General features: G+C 40.1%; 1 pseudogene; it reads left to right on the plus strand.

Annotated features, from left to right (window-relative positions):
* Window positions 1–1876: 1876 nt before the first annotated feature.
* On the plus strand, window positions 1877–21756 carry LOC139722489 (uncharacterized; annotated as a pseudogene).

The following is a 21756-nucleotide window of genomic DNA, read 5'->3' on the forward strand; positions in this document are numbered from 1 at the left end:
ACTTTTGAGTTCTGACTTTGGAGAAAAAAAAGCTTTCAACAAACAAACATCCATTAGCAAATACATAATTAGGATTATATACATTCTCCCCTCTCTCTTTCTCTCCCCCCCCCCCCACACACACACGTGCACGCACATAGGCTACGCACACGAAAAGTACTTGTATATCGTAGCTGTCAAATCAAGGTTTCAAAGTAAGACAGTCATGTCAGATAAATTGGCCTTGAAGAAAGAAAGCAAGGGGGCCGAAGGAAAAACCTGGGAATCCTAGTTTGAAGTTTTGACCTGGGACATCGATCGGTTATTAGCCTTGAATGTTCTCAACATCAACCCGATGTGGAAGGTACAATGCTCTCCAAACACAACATGTTAGCGTTTCTCTCATCACAGACGCAGAATCAGCATAAAAGGGAGCCCTTTACTTCTCACTCTCACGCTAAAACCCTGATATACCGTCCAAACTTCTTCATTCAGCGGTGAACAGTTTTATGATTCAAATTAAACAAAAGATGTGCATCTAAACAATTGAACATTTTAAAGAAATGTAAGCGAACTTCACATTCATGATATTAACTTTTTTTCTCCATTAACCAAAAAAAAAAATGAGGATATTGATCAATTTTTTGTTTCCGATGTGTTCATACTCCATCATGTCCAATATTCAAATGGCCACAACATTTTGTTGCTCATAATTGTACATCTTTACACTATAACACTGGCTGCTTAAAGCTATTGTTGGAAATAAGGGAAAAATAGAAAAAATAAAATGAAATGGAAAAAATAGAAAAATTGAATAATGCATGTTCGTTCATGCTTGAATTATTATTCCACACTGTTCGCAGGATTTGGTATTCATCATTGTGGTGGAGTACTCATTTTACTAACCACGCACACACCTTATACAGACGACATAATCGTGGGAGTATTATAAAGGAAGTGCAGTGCGCCTAATTACGTAAAATTTGAGCTTACGTTTTGTTTACGCTGAAATTCACTTTTTCAAAATGCACTATTAGAGAGAGGTGCCAAACATAGATCCCCTGTAAAATCCAGAAAATGACATCAATGCTAATATAAAAGAGATACATTATGACATTTCTGTCAACTAGACAAAGCCGCTTCAATGGGATCAGAAAGTCGATCGAAGTTGATCGGAAGGATCGGAAGTCGATATCTATAGGCCACTTCGTGACCTTACCGGACTGAGAGGGGCATCATAGAACTTAACAATTCGCCATTCAGCATTACACGTTATGAACAAAAGTCGTGAGAAAAGAGAAAGGAAAGATATAGACTTTGACTTTGGAAGGGTCAAAATTCATTATTTTCATTCATTTATTTATGTAGGCCTATGTATTTATTTATCCATTTTTCGAATAATAAACGCATTAATCTATTTCTTCACCTATGCTCCAATGTATGTTACTGTTATTTAGTATGACCGCATGATATTATCATATCATTGTATACTTATGTACATATGATACACTGAATAGTTTGCACTTATTTAAGTCGATGAAGGCCAATTTGTTAATCAGTTGCAAAGACAAGCAACTCGATATCTGATGTTTTCTACCTCGTTTTACCTCCCCCCTCCCTCCCCCCCCCCCCACCCCATGTCCCATTTTCTCTCTCGGTATCTCATTTTCGTCAAAACTTCTCCGCACTTCGCTTCTTCATTCGATATCATCCGCATCTTCCTATCTCTGTCCCTCCCCAATATCTCCCTATCTCCCTCCCCACTCCCACCCCTATCTTTCTCTCACTTACTCACTCCCAATCTCTTCTAATCACCATCGCGGCTTCTCACCACGGGTTGGTTAGAGTAGAGTCTCTCTTCGCTACCTTGACCGTGACCGCCGAGTTGGCTCTCACCATGGTGTCCCGTACCGCCGTGACGATCTCGGGTCTCGCCCAGCTGCTCCTGTTGCTGCTGCGCTGCGCACTTTTCTCCCACGCGGCCTCTTCACCCTTCAGCCCCGCCGAACAGACAGCGATGGTGGATAGACACAACGAGCTGAGGCGGGAGCAAGGGGCCAGCAACATGAACTACATCGTAAGACATCACGGAGATGGAGAGATGGAGGGATAGACATACAGACAGACGACAGACAGACCAACATACACACAAACAGAGAGAGAAAGGGAGAAACAAGGGGGGGGGGGGTAGAAACAAACTGTGGTACATAGAGAGTAGTAGAGACGATTTTAGAGAGACAAACGCACACACAAACACAAAAGTTCGAAACACTCTTAAATGCTAACAAATTGGTCGAAAGTCACTTTAGTTGACGCTTTGCGCAGTCCGTATTTCTTGAAATGAGACAAAGTCAACATGTTAAATTTCAATTTTCAAATTCTTTCAACTTCTTATCACTGAATATCTTTAACATGAATTCAGTTATATTAAAGCCCATAGTTTATAGGAGAGTATGTAATTTATTTTATAGAGAGTATGTATATCTTTAAATTAGGCAATATCACAGTGTATTCCAAAGACAGATGAATATATCGTGATCATTTTCCTGGTGATTCATTTTGTAGATCTTTGTTCTAATGCATTTACTGCATGTTCACGAAGGGTTTTCATGGAAAATGCAGAAATTAAATTAAACTGAAGTTGAAACAGAATTCTGCAATTTACTTCTACTTCTATAATTACCTCTACAATTTTCCTTGCTATTGGGGACTTATATGAGTGTAATATGTATATGCTGTAAATTGTATTTTTTTCTCGTTGATTCATGGAGCGGAAGTTGAACAATGTTTTATAAACACGCAATAAAAGTCTGTAGGATCGGCTAATTTCACATTTCAAATTGTAATCTGGTTCCCATTTCATAAATGATGTTAGGATGGCAACTCTTGCTGGAATGACAACTTCCAATAGCAACAGCCAATCAGGAAGCTGGATTTTTGTCATTACTATGACAATTGCCAGTCCAGCAAGAGTTGTTATCATAATTATCAACTTTTTATGAAATGGGGCCCTGGTGTTGGTTGGATCCGGTATGTAGGATTGGGACGATGGCCTGGCAGCCCACGCCCAGCAGCTCGCCGATTCATGTGTCTTCCATCACAACAACGAAGGCGTGGTGATCGGTGAGTTTCAGACGGTGGGCCAGAATATCTTCGCCGAGGGCGGTGAGGAGAGCGAAGTCAAGAGCGGCGTCGACGCCATAAACGATTGGTATTCGGAGAGCGAGCACTATAACACTAATACATTCACCTGTTCTGCTGCCACCTGCGGCCACTACACACAGGTGGGTGTGAGCTATTCGTTATCGAGCCTTTTTGATAGATTTTCATTTCATTTTACTCATTTTCCGTATCCAAATGATAGAAAACTATTACAAAGCAACAATAACAAAAACGGCTCTGAGACTGATTAACTCAGTACGAAACGTTACTGGTGTCGGGACTCGAATTAAGTTAGTTATCTTCCAAGGTAGGGCCCCAAGGCCTCCCCCATTCTTTGATTGATTGATTGATTGATTGATTTATTGATTGATTGATTGATTGATTGATTGATTGATTGATTGATTGATTGATTGATTGATTGATTGATTGATTGATTGATTGATTGATTGATTGATTGATAGATAGATAGATAGGTTGGTTGATTCGATTGATTGTTTCATGGGTGACGGAAGTTGTAAGTTGTTCGTTTCTCGTTAAACGTCCACTGAGTTAGCAGGGAAAATTCCTTTCGGAAACACCAATGAATTTCTTGATCTATACTACTAGAATTCAAACTTTTTAACAAAAAAAAGAGGGGTGAAAAACTTCCGAGGACAGTTGTAGTTCACTCTACATAAGAGATTCGCCTCAACATCAGTGCAATGGCGGGCGCCTCGCCACTGGGCAGCACGCTCAGAGCAAAGAGGTCATTATCTCCTTGCCCAGCATGGTCAGAGTTGACCCGTTCTATACTGAATTCTGAAATCCCCATAGACTTAATACAGAGGTCACCGGGTTCCCGTAGGAAGAGGGTTAACAGTGGTTCAGCGTTGGTTCAACGGATGGGTCAAATATTGGAGTGCATCTCACATGTCTCCTATTGAATAACCATCTCACAGTATTGGCAGCCACTCTGCAGACGACGAGGGGCACTTTTGCTCCAATGTTCATTGGCGTCTGGATGTGAGGCAGATTTCAAACGGAAAAAATATTTTGGTAAAAATGTTCTGGCCTTGTTAGGGTCTCTACCAAAGTCAAGTTTTACATCTCTTTATAACGCGGGGTTTAGGTATTGCAGATGATTATACCATTATCTGCAAACAATTAGGATAGCAGGTACTAAAAAAAATTAAGAATAAAAAGTAAATAATTAAAATCTACACAATTAATTCGGAGGTCATCAGTATGGAAACAAATGAGTTGGAAAATACTAAGAGAAAGAGAAGGGGATAGTTAATATCAGTATCCGGCTTTGTGAGTAATATAAGAACGTAGATGACTTCTTTGCCAGTAGTAGTAGTAGTAGTAGAAGTAGTAGTAGTAGTAGTAGTAGTAGTAGTAGTAGAAGTAGTAGTCGTAGTAGTAGTAGTAGTAGTAGTAGTAGTTTTAGAAGTAGTAGTAGTAGTCGTAGCAGTAGTAGTAGTAGTAGTAGTAATAGTAGTAGTAGTTTTAGAGGTAGTAGTAGTAGTTGTAGAAGTAGTAGTAGTAGTAGTAGTAGAAGTAGTAATAGTAGTAGTAGTAGTAGTAGTAGTAGTAGTAGTAGTAGTAGTAGTATAGTTGTTGTTGTTGTTGTTGTTGTTTAGTTATTTTAAAATCACTGCTTGTCTCGTCGACATTCGCAGGTTGTGTGGGCCGAGAGTACTCGGATCGGTTGCGGGCGTGCCTACTGCCCCCTCCCTCGCCCAAGCGGGCTTCGGCGATGCTTGGTACATGGCCTGCAACTACGGGCCCGCGTGAGTATAACCAACGTCGTACGAATTGTGATGAGTGAAAAAGTGAAAAGATATTTTGATTAGCGTTCTGATTACACTTAAACCCTTGCAAAAATCACTTGTCTGACTCGGATGAGGAATTAAAAAGATGGTGAAGGAATGGAGGGGTCGCAGTAGACATGCTCTCCTCGTATCGCTCTTGGAAATTACAGGGTTTCGCAATGATGTCGAAAGAAATCAAAGACAAAATGGAGTGCATGCATGATGACAGAGTCTTCATGTTTATGTTACTCACTCGCGTATAACGCATTAGACGTCAGAATATTCAATTTTGTGATGTAGAGGTGGACCCTGATTATTCTTTAATGATATGACAAGATGCATATCCTATAATGAATACATGTATTTCTTGCTTTGTAGGGGTAATATGATGGGGGAGAATCCATTCATGAAGGGCAGTCCGTGTACCCAGTGCAAGTCGGGAAGTGGCCAGTGTGATAACGGGTTGTGTCGTAAGTATTACCAATTAGGATAGCACTCGCTCACTGAAGAGCATCACATGTGAATATGTAAATACTATCATATATTAAACTCATTCACTACAAGATACTTCATTATTATGCCAAAAGACAAAAGAAACCAAGGTTTACAATTTCCTTCGTTGACAGAATTATACGAGGACTGAATGTACATCTATCTTGTAATAATATACTTATTTAGATTCATTCTTGAATGCACTCTTGATCAAGTTCTCTGATATTGGTCGATGGTAGATTGAAAAAGTAGTTTTTTCTCTCATTTCACTCCGTCCCAGGTCCATGCAGTGAACACAGTGGGGAGTGTGGTAAGTTTCTTTAAAACTAAAGGGAGCTGATATAAGCGAAACATTATACAAAAACACAAGTGCACCTTTAGATATACATGTACTTTACTTTGATACCAGAGCACTTCATTTTGAGTTCTTGTGTGGTAATCATTTTGTTTTTACATGAGACAATTATTGTCAGATAGATGGACAATAATAATTGATACATACTTTCTGTACTTTTTCAAGCTGTTTTACTTTGATATCATCTGTATGTGTCGTCATTGACACGTGACCACTTTTAATTTTCATTACATCTAAAGCGAAAAAAGTATGTAAGCCTACTTGAATACTAGTACTTCACTCTAATATCAGAGTACTGTATTTCAAGTTCTTGTGCAGCATTCATGTATTTGAAAATCAGACGTATCAACAATTGAGTGGATGCCCACTTCCTGCATATTTCTATGTATGACTTTTCTTCGTGGACGCATGACCACCAGTAATTGATAAAACTGATACGTGGTAACTGATGTCGAATCGATATGATGTCATCGTGTAATATTAAATGGGTTAGTCAAATACCGGTTAGTAATTGGCTAAACACAGTCACGTGATGGAGGCACATTCGTTATGTTCGCCCATGGGCGAACATTTTTGTAATGTTCTCCCATGGGAAAACATTTTCACGTAACAAATGACAGAATGCCTATTTAGGACCGCGCGCGCACAGTAAATTTGGCTCTTCGCGAGCGAGCGATCGAGTGCGTTGTGCTGGTGGTTGACGTTGACGTATTGACGTATTTGACTAACCCATATATAACAAATGATGACTTATGTTGTCAGGAACATGTACAAAACGTTCCACCCTCGGAGTTTGAAATGCTATTTCGGGGGGCTATAAGTCCCTCGACTTCATCTCGGGACTTATAACCTCCCTCAATAGCATTTCAAACCCTTCGGGTGGAACATTCGGTATGTTCCCTCCCCCGCCAGTCATCATCTTCATATGTTGAAACTCACCAGGAGTTTAATTGGATCTGCATTGTCATTGTCATACGCGTCCACACTATATAATATGAGCAAGTTCCCTTCGTATTTCAGACACAGAAGACTTCAGCATAAACAATGCCATGTACCTCACGCGGTCTCGCCTTTCCTTTCCCTTTTCCCCAAAGTCTGTCGGCTCGAATGCCAGAACTGCGGCGAGCTGGTCCAAGATTCGTGCACCTGTAACTGTGCCGATGGCTACCGAGGCGCCGACTGCTCAGGTGATTTACGGAAAGGAGAACTAAAATTTATTGACTCTTCAGGTAGCATGGAAAGCAGCTTTGAATAAAAGGCGGTGTCCATGACATGCCTCCCCCCCCCCCCCAACTATATGAAGCACGATGTCAATTCATCCTGCATAGAACATTGCAACCGATGAATAAACAGATAAACACACAGCACGCAAGCAAATGTTCACATGTGATTTGTTTACTTTTGCATTTGTAGCAACGCTCATTTGAAATATGAAATGTATTTAAAATAAATACACAATCAACCATGCTTGTAAAAGACAGTAAATGTCCATAAACTAAAGTAAATAAATCTTTATCTTGCAAAAAAAAAGCCCAGATATTGAATGATGGCCTATCTATTGTAAACAAATACTCAAAAATGTGAAATTAACGTTTAACGTCTCAAAGAATAACATCAGAACCTACTACAACGCGTTGAGTCTATAGTAATTGTACATGCATAGGGCAGACGATTATAGCATTGACTCATTCTTTCAGCGAAAAAAAATGAAGACATGTGATACAAATAAAGTTTGTATCTATATTGATTCACTATCAAAACAACCCCTCCCCCCACCCCACCTCCCCCCCCCCCCCAAAAAAAAAAAAAAAAAAAAAAAAACCACAGGCATTTGCGAAGACACACATGCTATGTGCGGAGCTAACCCGGGTTGGCCCAACGCGGACGCCTGCTCGCTCGGCCCCGAAGTTCCCGAGGGGTGTCCACTGATGTGCGGAGAGTGCAGTAAGTAGACAAAACTCATTTTCACATAATTTTATATACATAGTTATGGAAAGAATAGTAATGGAAATAGAGGATGATGGGGAAGATAAGGAGGAAGAAGAGGATATTTATTGTAATGCTGAACGACTGACGAGAAGACGTGATAAATGGTGCGATGTCGATATGTCGTATATATATATTACATATCTGTGTGTGTGTGTGTGTGTGTGTGTGTGTGTGTGTGTATGTGTGTGTGTGTGTGTGTGTGTGTGTGTGTTTGTGTGTGTGTCAGCTAGGAGATTGATAATTATCGCAAGTAATAAGTATTTACGAATAAAACGAAACTCGAAGAAATCAGCAATATAATGAGAAAGAAGAATTTTTTATACTTATTTTGATGGCGATGCTAATGATGACAATAATGAAATCATCGTTTAATGCAATAGATGCAAATTTTCTTGCGAATAACAATTGTCAGGAGAATGTTCCTGAAAGCATGATGCTTCAGCACACATTTTTAATCGTCTGGTAAAGAAGCAATTCGAATCTGAATCGCTCGTCTGGTCTGTGCACAGTGTGCTGTTCAAAGCAAGCGAAGTGTTTATGGAGAGAAATTAATTTCGATTCCAGTTGGAGAGAAAGCAATACGACTTACTTGAACATTTCTGTCTTTTATTGATTTATGCAGATGCCCCAAATCCAGATTTCCAATGTGGTAAGTATTCTAGAGATTTTCAATCAGAATACTGATTATCACTTGTCGGAATGTTCCTTTTGTTGATCAAACAATGACGTAATAAACATCAGGGTTTTAAGACAAAGGAGTGTACAGGTGATTGTGTTAACACATCAGTTACAAAAAAAGGAACGTTAGTGGCAATGTCCAGGAGACGATCTGAAACTGTCTTGGAGTATGCAAGGGGCGCAATGATGACATTGTGCAGTTAATTTTACAAAGCGATATTACAATCACTGGTGCGTCTTTTCGGGTGACTCTTTTAAAGAATAGTTCTAAAAGGAGACATTTTGTTCATTACCCTCTGCCTTTCAAGTAACACACTTACATATAAAAAGGTCCATGAAATTTCAAGTTTTATTATTTTGTAACTTGCCCGTTTTTGTTTTCCCTTTCAAAGGTGACTGTTTAAACAATTATTGAGTTTTCATTTCCGTGAGAGTTTCGACGGCTTGACAAGTATTTTGTTTGCATGCATGTCTATCATTTGAGTATTTCCGTCCCTCCTCATACTTCGCTCCTGTTAAGACCCTTCACAGTCAAGAGGATCTGGCAGCAGCGGTGGTAGCGGTGGTAGCGGTGGTAGCGGTGGCCGTGGCAGCGGCGGTAGCGGAGGGAGCGATAAGTCCCAGGGAGGGTCCGCATCAGTTACCGGCGACATCTGCACCCAACAGTTCACGGCCGCGACCTACATCGACAACGAACTCTACCTATTCCATGTTAGTGAACATTTGAAGACATTATCTATCTATATATCCATCTTATCCCATTCTCTATCTATCTATCTCACTCTCTCTCTCTCTCTCTCTCTCTCTCTCTCTCTCTCTCTATATATATATATATATATATATATATATATATATATATATATATTTATCTATCTATCGATGCCAATCTATGCATTTATGTGCACCAATGTAGGTATTCAAATGCATATTTTTTGTATCATCATTAGTTTCATATACAACAGTTATTACTCTTGCTATTTCTATCTATAACAGTTCTACTTGGTATAGTTCACTTCCTGCATCCCCACTTTCCGTCCTCCATACAGGATTGAGTCTTCAACATCACCATACCATCACAGACCGTTTTACCGATTTTTTCTTTCCGTTCATTATAATATGCACCCTCCCTCTATGCCCTGTTAACCCTCATGTGGCAGCCATGTCAATGACGTTAGATGATCTAATAAAAACAATCAAACCAAATTTCCAAACAAAATAACATTAACGGTTTACAGAATGAGAACGTTAATCACACGATGTTGCCTGTAAAATCACTTTCACTGGCTGATTCCTACCGTGTGCATTAAATGTATAATGTTCATTGTGCAGACGGAGACATCTCACTGGAATTGATGTCATGAATAACATTTGAACTAGAAAATGTTGGCCTATTCAAGAAGAACAAGATCGTCGTCCTTGAACGGTGCCCAACCCCACCTTTACACCGTTGCTGGACCCAGTGCTAGATATACACTCCATTCTTGATACAAATCGACGGGAGAAAAGTTATTACATTCTGCCACCAGACTATACAAGGAGCGCTAAACGGGTGAACGTTATCGAACTTCTCAGAGGACGCATTAGCAACCTCATTTCGAATTCCAGGTTTTCAGGTTTCCAGGTCTCCAAACAATCAGTCAAGGCCAACATTAATTGCATGAAGATGCTAAGGAGAAAGAGATCGATATAAAAAGGATGGGGGGGGGGGAGAAAGGAAGATAGTCAGATAGAATTATAAGCAGATAGGTAAATAGAGACAGACATAGGGTCGTGCTCTTCGAGAACACTGAACGATGTAACAGTTGACTTGGTGACATGATTACATCTTAATGTAATCGCAAAAGTGAAGAACATCAAGACAGGACATAAGTTCACGAGACTGATTTGCTGAAATCAGGTTAAGTACACTCGCAGAGCACGGGGTTCACCGTAGTTTGCATTGTGAAACACGAGTTTTGTAAATGTTTCCAAGACCTTTACATGCCGATGCCTTTAGGCACTCGTCAAACGTTACATACCTTCGTGCCATTTTCTTTCTGTAGTTCATGGTTTACTCCTTCAACCTATACGTATTAGCGAGAACTACCCAGAAAAACGAGAAATACTGAGATTCATGAAATTGCTTACCAAATTGATGTTGTTGTTGTTTTATAGAAAGAAGGAAGAAAGAGAAAAATGGGGCCCTATACAAATAATTTGCCCCAGACAGCACTTACCATAAAACAGACAATATTAATAATCTTAGAAAAATATGAACATTATTAAATATATATGTATGTATGTATGTATGTACCAAGTCTCCACGAGGGAGCTCATATCGTCTCCACGAGGGAGCTCATATTGTCTCCACAAAGGAGCTCATTAAGTCTCCATGGGGGAGCTCATATTGTCTCCACAAAGGAGCTAGTTAGGTCTCCACGAGGGAGCTCAAATGATATTTATGAATACCTCAAATTCTTTGGTTAAGCAAACTCAAATTACTATACCATACACGCGCGCGTGTACCACACATTAACTCACCCATGTGCACATACACTTACACACATATCCATCTCCAACCACGCACACACTTACTAATATCAGAGGTCAACCCAAAATAATATACAGTATCTAAATAAAACGCACACACAATGATGTAAATTACAGAATAGGGAACATTACTATAACTGTATCATTGTTTCAAGAAAAAAAAAATATATTCAGTGTTTATATGAATATCATTATTTCGAGAGAAAGGAAAAAACAAAGACAAAAAATATATATACAGTGTTTATATCATAGAGCTCTGAGCGTCACATCAATGATTCGTGAAAAATCCAGAGGCGTTGATACAGCAAAGTCGTTTGCAACAAACAACGGAGAAATGATGTACAAATATAATCGTGGTTTCTGTATGACGTACGAGTACACCTGCGGGCATCAAGCCCAAAAAAAGTAGAAATTTAGAGCCAGAAAGTGGGAGTCATAAATTCTTCAAATCAATTTTTTAAACCACAAAATCATAAGTATTAAATAAGTGCAGGCGACTCATACGAGAGGGGATTTACAGAAATTAGAGTTGTTCTCACTATATAAAAAAAGTATATCATTTATAAATAACTATATTATAATATGGACGAAGAAATCCCCTATTCTTGCGAGGGAAACACAAGCAAGGAACGCAAGACAACAAAATATGTACATGTATAATGTTTTACTATAGTAAAGGCAAATTGAGGGAGATGCCGAGATCTGCAGCAGCGAGTGACTCCCAAAACCTGCTTGCTGCAGATTCCGGCACCTCGGCGAGGTGGAAGGTGGAGGCCTCGACGTGACGGGTGACCAGGCTCGGCTTGGTCTCGCTGGGAACCGGGGAGCGAAGTCCGGAGCGGATGTTGTGTAGGTCTACTACGCTGAGGATAGGAGAGAGTGAAAGTCCTTCCCCTGTGTACTGGGAAGGGAAAAATGAGACTAAATAAAACATAAGTGAGATTAATCACAATCAAACATTAGTGAAAAAAAAAAACCATATTGATAAGCATAAGCCAAAATTCGTAGGCAACTCGCAAATATTTTGAAAATCTGCGTTTCCAGGAGATAATACATATTATCTTGAAATCACCACAGCAGTTGATAATGCATACATACAAACTTCCCCAAGTGCATGCCACAGCAAACAATGTAAGAAAAACATTAATAGGTAATCAATTTATAATATAATGCATCATAACACATAATACAGACGATTCACAAAATATCTTGAAATCTACGATTGCAAAATGAGAGTGCATCGAATTTGCAGGACTTCGCAAAGTCCGTGCTACAGCAAAGTTATGCAATCTTAAATACTGTGATATTTGTTTGTTTCCTTGACATAGGTAATAACTGCGTCCAGAGCTTTTTGGTTAGCGAGTAAATCAGAGATGCTGGGTGATTGCTTATGGATAGCACGTATGAGATTCGTACGTTGACGTGTGTGTTGTTTGCAGTGTAATAAATAATGTTCAACGGTTTCCAATACATTGCACATTGAGCAAAAACCGGTGGGATGTTTACGGATGATATGATAAAAAGTTGCTAACCTGGCTCTGCCCATGCGGAGACGGTGAGTTATTATTTCATCACGTCTGTTCAGACTTTCAAAGGTGAAGGTGTTTGAGGCACAGGGTTGGATGTTGAAAAGATGGCGTCCTTTATTAGAAGAGCGCCATAACGCGTTCCAAGCGTCAAAACACCTGTGTTTGATTACACGTCGTATATCATCAACATTTTGAGGAACACTGATTGTAATATTCTTACGTAAACTTTGTTTGGCAAGATAATCGGCTTTTTCGTTGCCCGTTAGACCACAGTGAGCTGGTACCCATGCTAAAGTGATGTCACACCCGTTCATTATAAGATTTGAGCATTTACGAAGTACTTCATTTGGAAGGTCAAGGAAATTTGAGGTGTGGTTATTCAAAAGTGTCAAGGCACTGAGGGAATCTGAGAAAATAACAGCTCTGAGAGGGGGAGAGGATTCCAGCCATGATAGGGCAAGAAGAATCGCTACCAGTTCTGTACGGCAAATTGAGATGGGTGAAACCCTTTCACTTATTTCATGACGATAGTGAGGTACGTAAATCCCAATACCAGAACAGTTAGTGGAGGGATCATGGGAACCGTCAGTGTAAATTGTCAGGTGGTTTGAATATGTGGTCTTTATGGTTTGAAGAGCAGTTTGATATTGCGCTGAAGGGAGGACGGTCTTGGGACATGAGCTGTGAAGGGAGAGGTCAATATTGGGATGCTCAATGGACCAAGGGGGACTGGGATAAACGTTGATAGGTTGCAGCTTTAGAAAAGTGTCCGTAAGCGGTTTGATTCGGAGAGCGAAAGGAAGTTTGTTTTGTGGCCATTTATTCGAAGAGAATTGCCAGCAGTTGCCAATGGCTTTTCGGACGGGGTGAAGTGGAGACAGTGTGTATATATAGGCGCAGTAATTAAGGGCGGCCCTTTCGCGGCGTATATGGAGTGGAGGTTCGTTACATTCCACTTGAAGTGCATGCAGGGCAGTGGATGGTAACGCGCCGGTGCATATTCGAAGGGCATGGCCCTGTACGGTGTCTAGTTTGCTAGAAAGGAGCTGGGATAAAGAACCATAGATTTCGCAGGCGTAGTCGAGATGAGGGCGGACTAGAGATCGGTACAGTAAGAGAAGGGTTTGTGTATCGGCGCCCCAGTTTGAGCCGGTTAGCGAACGAAGGAGGTTTAGCCGTTTGTTGCATTTCATTAAGATGTCTTGAACATGAGGGGACCATGACAAGGAGTAATCAAGGGTGACCCCTAAGTATTTATGAGAAGGGACGACTTCAAGCTGAGTGTTCTGGAGACGAATACTAAAACCTGTAGGAGAAACTGGTTGAGAGTGAAAAATAACCACTTTAGACTTATTAGTAGACAGAGAGAGTCCATACTGTGTTATCCAATCAGAGATGATATTGACATCGGACTGGAGTTTTGTATTGATATGATGGAGATTGGAAGAAGAATGCCATATAGCGATGTCGTCAGCATACATGGATACGTTTGATGCACAATAATGAGTAATTTCGTCAATAAACAGATTGAATAATAGAGGACTAATGACGCTGCCTTGCGGGAGGCCAGCTTGGCGTGTATGCATGTCTGAAAGTGTGGAGTTTATCTGTACCTGAAAAGTTCGCGAGTCCAAAAAACTTTGTACCCAGCTTAGAAATCGACCTCGAAGGCCCACGGAGTAAAGTCTGGAAAGCAGTGCCTGATGGTTAATGGAGTCGAAGGCTTGACAAATGTCAAGAAAGATGGCGACCGTATACCCTTTACTGAATAGGGATTTCCTTACTTCAGATTCTAAGCACAGGAGATTATTGAGAATTCTACGATGTCGGAGGAAAGCAGACTGACGGGGAGAAATTAGATCATATTTATCAATAATGTACGAGAGTCTATGGACAATCATACGTTCCATGAGTTTACATACAATAGGTGTGAGAGAAATTGGGCGGTAGGAGCTGATGGAGTGTTTGTCCTTGCCAGGCTTCAATATGGGCTTGATAATGGAGTGCTTCCATTGGGGCGGGATTACAGACGTTTCCCAACTCATGTTAATAATCTCTAACAGAGAGCAAAACATATTATCAGTTAAATGGCTTAACAACTGTCTGTTGATTCCATCGACCCCAGAGGCTGAGTTCTTAGAAGCTTTGATTGCCGTTTCGAGCTCTTTGGGGGTGAAAGGAGCGTTGAGAGGAGAATCATTGTCATGTATATATGATGGGGGTTGGGAAGTAGGGAGAGGGAGAGTGGGGGTTAAAGAAGGTTTTTGAGAGAAAGTAACTGCCATAGCATTGGCGATACAGTGGGCGTCATGAGTATAAGTGTTGTTTATAAGTATGGGTGGGAAGGTACTCCTGGTGTTATTGTTAGACAATAGTTTTACTTTGCACCATACATCTGAGAGTGGGGAAAAACGGTTCAAGGAGTTGCAAAAAGTAGTGAAATGAGAACGTTTGGCTGATCTAATGGTGCGCCTGGCTGCAGCATTGAATTGAAGATAAGTGATTAAATCATCGAAAAGATATGACTTATCAAGCTTGCGTTTGGCACGATGACGGTCGCGGACAGCTCTCGAACAAGCCGCCGACCACCAGGGAAGAGGTGGGCGACAGGTCGGGGTCTGGAGGGGAATAGAAGCATTGGCAGCTTGGGTTACACATTGTAGAAAAAGATCATACAAATCGTAAATATTAGCTGGACGGTAGCTGTGTGAATGATGTAACAATTCTAGTTCACGCTGAAATAATTCCCAATTGGCTCTTCGAAAAGCCCAACGGGGCGGAAGATTGTCATGATTTTGAGAGGAAGCGCTAGGTATGGAAAGTCGCTTTAATGGAAAAGTAAAATGAACAATACAAGATATAAGGTAATGATCACTCCCGAGGGAAAAGGGGGATACCGACCAGTTACAGTGGGGGGCTAATGACGGAGGAACAAGAGTGAGGTCAATTGATGTGGAAGATCCTCTAGCAATGTCAAAGCGTGTTGCTGAGGAATCGTTAAGTATAACAGTATCGTGATCATTGCAAAATTCAAATATGACTTTTCCGTTGAGGTCCATAGTGGTTCCTCCCCATGCAGGATGGTGGGCGTTAAAATCTCCTCCAATGACATAGTATGGCAGGCAGTCGACTGTAAGAGAAAGTAAATCTTGTGTGGACAATCTTTTTATGGGATTGTAAAAATTTGTCACAGTGACAGAAACATTTCTATACAGAATATTGACTTTTAATCCCTCTAGGTGAGGGAAATAATGAACATTGCTGAAATTTACGTCATGGTGAATAAAAATTGCACAGCCACCTCCACGTGAGGAGACGCGATTGCGCCACAGAGCAGTATACTTAGGAATGGAGAAATTTGTGTCATCGTGACACCAGGTCTCTTGCACGAGGATTACATGTGGGGGTGAAGGGGAAGAGTAGATGTGCTGAATCAGCTCAGCGCCATTAGAGGGGAGCCCTCTGGCGTTCCACTGCCAAATAATGAGGTTCAGATCAATTATCGATTCTGATGTAGGAGTTCGTACATCTTTTCCTGGGAAACGACCACATCGAAGCAAGTGTTTGCAGATTGAACAACTAACATGATTCTCTTGTGGTCAGAATCAGCCGCATGAAGATTGTTGATAACTGTGCTCACAAAGGAGACTAGTTTTTCTACTAGGAGAATGGATGTTGTAGGAGGGAGTTGCCGTTTGTTAGTTTGAGTAGAGGCCGTATTTGTATCTGTGGGGACTGGGAGGCTTCTGTGAACCTGGGCCCTGTCAGTAGCCTGTTGGGGTTGAGTAAATACATGGGTCACATTCGCAGTGGTAGGATGGGAGCGAGAAGAAGTGATGGAGGAGGTGGTAGGATTGGACTTGGGAGCAGGATTGGTGGATTGAGGAGGGGAATCGGGCACATGAGGACCTGGGAGATGTTGCGGGTCAGATGGATTTTGGTTAGAATTCATAGCCTGGGTGTTGGATTGGGTAACCTGTAGTTTTTTGGCAGCTTCAGCGTAGGAAACATGATTCATAGTGGAGTAATTTTGCACTTTACGTGCAAGTTTGAACTTTGGACAACCTGCATATGCCGCGCTGTGGGGGCCCCCGCATCGCAGACATTTTGGATTGGATTTGGACGGGCAAGAAGAGAGATCATGGTTTTCTCCACACCTTACACAGCGCTGTTTAGATCTACATGTATCTTTTGTGTGACCAAACCTCTGGCAGTGAAAACAGCGAGAAACAGGGGGAACATATACACTTACTGGGAAAGTTTCGTAGCCAATGGACACTGATTCTGGAAGTGAGGGGCAGTCGAAAGAGAGAACAAGTACATTGGTTGGGGTGGGACCATCGTTTGATCGCTTTGAGATGCGCTTAACTTCGGTCACATCCTGGCCCGCCAGCGCCTCCTTGATGTCTTGTTCCGTTAACTCGGGCGAGACGCGTTTGATGACACCTTTTAGAACAGGAGAGAATGACTTGTCGTTAGTGACACGAATTGGGGTTTTGCAGAATTCATTCAGTTCCATTAGAGTACGAACCTGTTTAGGATTGAAACATTTGATAGTGAAGGATTTTTGTTTGCGTTGGACTTGAGACACTTTTCCTACTAGCTTGTTTATTTCACGTGCGATCTGGATGGGGTTGATGAGAGTAATGTTTTTGACTGTGCCAATGATAGTTACATGCGGGTTGAAGGGAGGACGGGTGGGTGTGTGAAACAGATCAGATTCGTCATCGGAGTAGGGTTGGGAATTCGGTCGTTGTCTTTTTCGAGAAACTTCAGTAAAGCCAGTGTCGCGGCTAGGAATCGGAGTGGGGTCAGGGAAATTGGGGTCAGGGAAATTGAAAAGCTATACATGACTGAGATACATTGAATAAACACGTGAAGACTTACTACTTACGTTCGGATGTTATGATTAAAGGAAACCAAAACTCAAAGAGAAATGTGGATTGAGTGAAAGCGGCAATTTAGTAGAACACATCAGTGAAAGTTTAAGGAAAATGGGACAATCGATCCAAAAGTTATGAATTTTTAAAGTTTTGGTGTTGGAACCACTGGATAAGGAGACTACTTGAGTTTATGACATCATGTGTGGACAACAATCCAGAAAATATAAAGAAAATTCAGTATGCTTTCACTTTTCTAGCGTAGTGAAAGAGCACTTGACTAACTGCTTTTAGAAAGTAGGGGGAATACCCTTAACATATCTCAGCATCAAGTTGATGGAATATGTAATTTTCACGAAAAATGCATTTTTGTGGAATTCTCTTTATATTTTCTGTATATTGTTGTCCACACATGACGTCATGAACTCTAGTAGTCCCCTTATCCAGTCATTACAACACCAAAACTTAAAAAATTAATGACGTTTGCATCGATTGTCCAATTTTCCTCAAACTTTCACTGATGTGTTCTACTAATGTTGCTGCTTTCACTCAATCCACATTGCTCTTTGGGTTTGGTTTCCTTTAACACCTGATAAGGTTTATTGTCTAATGCATAGAGATCGCAAGATTGTTAGTCCGTATAATGACGACAATAATAATAAATATGATGACAATGATAATAATAACAGTGATAATGATGATAATAATAATAATAATAATAATAATACTAATAATGATAATGATAATAACAATACTACTACTACTACTACTACTAATAATAATGATAATCTGCCTGTTTAGCTATCTCTTTATCCATGTACTATTCATCGACATAATAATGGTAATTTTCCCCTGATCTTTCTATATGGACGTTACTGTAATGATATTTCAATCTTCAGGGTGGTAAACTGTGGCGGGTTTCTTCCACTGGTGAACTTCTGTCCCCGGCTGATGGGGAGAACGCGGCGGACCGGTTCATCAAACTCCCGAACGACATCTCAGCAGTATACCAGCGGTCGGACGGCAACGTCGTGTTCCTCAGAAGTGAGTTAGCCAGAATGTCTCCGGTAGCAGCCGCCGAAGGGTGGAGGGGATAATCGTATGACGAGTGGATCTATCCTAAAGCCAGTTATGACTCCTATATTAATATCTCAGCTAAATTACACATTAAGAGTTTCTTAAGAAACTTAAGATATGAGACAAGACCTTTAAAGTTGCTCAGGTGTGCGTTAGTAGCGACAAAAAAAAAATGTTGCAGATGGTGCAATATTAAAAGAATGAAAATTTGTCATCAAGTACTCATTTCTATATAATTTGGGCTAAAGTAAGCCTGAAGCAACTTGCTTTATGTGTTATCCATGATGTTTTATTCAACAGGATACGACATTTCGTCTATGTATAAATCAAAACAATCATAGGATACTGTTTTTATAGTTTATGATTGCCATCATTCACATTTCAACTCAATTCAAATCAAATTTTATTTTCAATCATTTTCAATATCTCAAATTCTCATAAATATGATGATTCCAACAACTCAATTGTAATACAAAATATATCAACATACATTTGAATGAAGAAAAAATGAGCAAGAGCAAAATCTATAGGAAACTATTATTCAAAATCATTGTGTCGTTGGAACATAATTTTTATTAAAGCCCATGTCAACCAAACTTACCTTACAACATATATAGGCCTATTTCATGCTGCCATAATAACAACTCCCATGCAGTGCTACAGTGGCAAGTGTCATGGCAATGAAAAGAATCCTGCTTAGTTATTTGCTGTTTCCACAAGAAGTTGCAATTTTCATATTGTATTTGATTGTATTGATTTTTGTACGAATTGCTATCATATTTCAGCATATGAGACCATGGTTTTCAGAAGGCTTACGCGACACATTCCTTTGCGGGTATAATACGAAGAAACCTAGCCCTCTGGAAAAATAATCCACGAATTTGAACACGTTGAAATATCACCCCACCCCCACTCCCCCCCCCCCCCAAACACACACACTCGAGCAATTAAGCTCCAGACAAACACCCACTCACGACTAGAAAGAATATTCCTACATTGTATTTTCTTCAATCTCCACAGATCGCAAGATGTTTGTTTTCAACGGACGGAAACGAATCGACGGTCATCCGATTATGATCAACGAACAGGCAGACAGCGTGATCCAGGGAGCCGCACACAATAGAGCAACAGGTATAAAATATCATCGTAATGGTTTACAATGGTTCATCAAAGTCCATAATATAATATTATATATATATATATATATATATATATATATATATATATATATATATATATATATATATATATATATATATATATATATAATATTTTGCGCATGTTATCATTTCAATGAATTGTTTGTTTGTCTGTTGTTGTTTTCAATCGAATTAAGCTTAATATACAAACGCGTCCGTGTAGAGTTTCATTTGACGTTTTGGCGCGACTATGATCATATTAGGGTCTGCAAGATGCTCCTAATAATATTAGGAATATTATCAGAATGTCACCGACGTCTCCAATAATCGAGTGGGTAGCTGCAGCTATTGAAAGAAAAAAAAAAGTAAAACTGAGGACACGGGGCGTCACCTAATGAACATTTCAGAAGACATTCATCGGTAAATGAAATGTTCAGCTTTTCGCACGTGATTCGATTATCATTCTTCTTACGAGTGTAAATCAATTTAACGCCGTAAGCACGGCGTTTTGACCAGTAGCGGCAATACCTCCCTGTAAAAAATCGTATTTTAAAACCAGGTTCAGAGTAAGTATGGTAGCACAAGCTATCATTCATCATTTCATCTTTGCAAGTGTTTAACTGAAATAATCATGCAAGTTAGTGCATATCGGTATAGTAATCAGAATGATTCCACGTTCATTATCAAATAACTGGTTATGATATAGTCCGTGTTGCAGACGCTCATTTCGACCATGCACGTTGTGCACTGCACGTGATTAATAAAATGAATGTATGAATGAATGAATGAATGAATGAATGAATGAATGAATGAATGAATGAATGAATGAATGAATGAAGCCTGCAGGGCTTGCGATTGTCTTAGAATGCATTCCGTACTCGTGCAACCCAATATCGTCTGTTGAGAATGAGAAGGGCGTTTAGTGGTCGTGAACACTATGGGTTTAGTGGCAACTTAACGCCCTTATCATTCTCAGCCGACGATATGATAAGTGGAAACTTCACCTTTTCCATGATGGGGCCTATTACCCACCTCTCCACCACCAAACCACTGTGCGGTTATGAAATTTATTATCTGCGCTATCTTTTCATGAAAGGAAACAATACCAGTTACGTCAACTTAACGTTTAGTTGATTCGGAGTTGGTATGATAATTATGATTATTACTATCAATTCTTATCTTCAGGCAAGACCTACCTGTTCAAGGGGCCGCAGGTGTGGCGCTACGACGAAGGATCCAAGTCGGTGGACAGCGGATACCCCAAGAGCATTGAGGAAGAGTTCGACGAGCGGCTGAACAAACCAAACTTCGTTTTTTCCGATGCGGCAGGTAAAGAGAATAATGCATTTCCAGATACCCAATCATAACACCTATACCACAGGGGTATGGTGGGTATTCTGGACACCTTGTTCAAGTATGTTTGGGACTGCCATCGAGATTCGATCCATGGATTTTTGCTTCAAAGAGCCTCTAAATCCATAACTCCTAAACCCTAAATCTCTCTCGCGTAATTCATTACATATAGATATTCAGCTGTCTATCTACCTATCTATCTATCTATCTATCTATCTATCTGTCTGTCTATCTACCTATCTATCTATCTATCTATCTATCTGTCTATCTATCTACTTATCTATCTATCTATCTGTCTATTTATCTACCTATCTGTCTATCTATCTATCTATCTATCTATCTACCTATCTATCTATCTACCTACCTATCTATCTATCTATGTATGCGTGTATGTATGTATGTATGTATACATGTATCTATTTCTATCCATCTATCTAGATAATATATATCTTTCTCTCTATATGTATATTTTTGCTATTCGTATTCATTTACTTATCTATCTTACTTACTTACCTATCTCTCTCTCACTCTGTAATTCCAGAGTTGTCTATGTATTTCATAAATATGTTTCCGTATCATTTGAAAAATTGCTGCCTTGTACTTTTGAATGAAGTACGAATATTTTGAGTGATATATTATTGCATAACATAATACCAACGTCTGACGTCATTATCCTCGCTGTTCGCAGGCAACATGTTCTTTGTGAAGAATCGCAAGGTGTTCAGACTGACCAGTGGCCGGACGTCACCGGACTCTGGTTACCCGAAACCATTCGCTCCCGAATTCTTCTCGTCTTGCTAG

The sequence above is a fragment of the Diadema antillarum genome, unplaced genomic scaffold (assembly GCF_040938485.1).
Source record: "Diadema antillarum isolate AM-2024a unplaced genomic scaffold, OU_Dant_1.0 scf00000166, whole genome shotgun sequence".
Lineage (NCBI taxonomy): Eukaryota > Metazoa > Echinodermata > Echinoidea > Diadematoida > Diadematidae > Diadema > Diadema antillarum.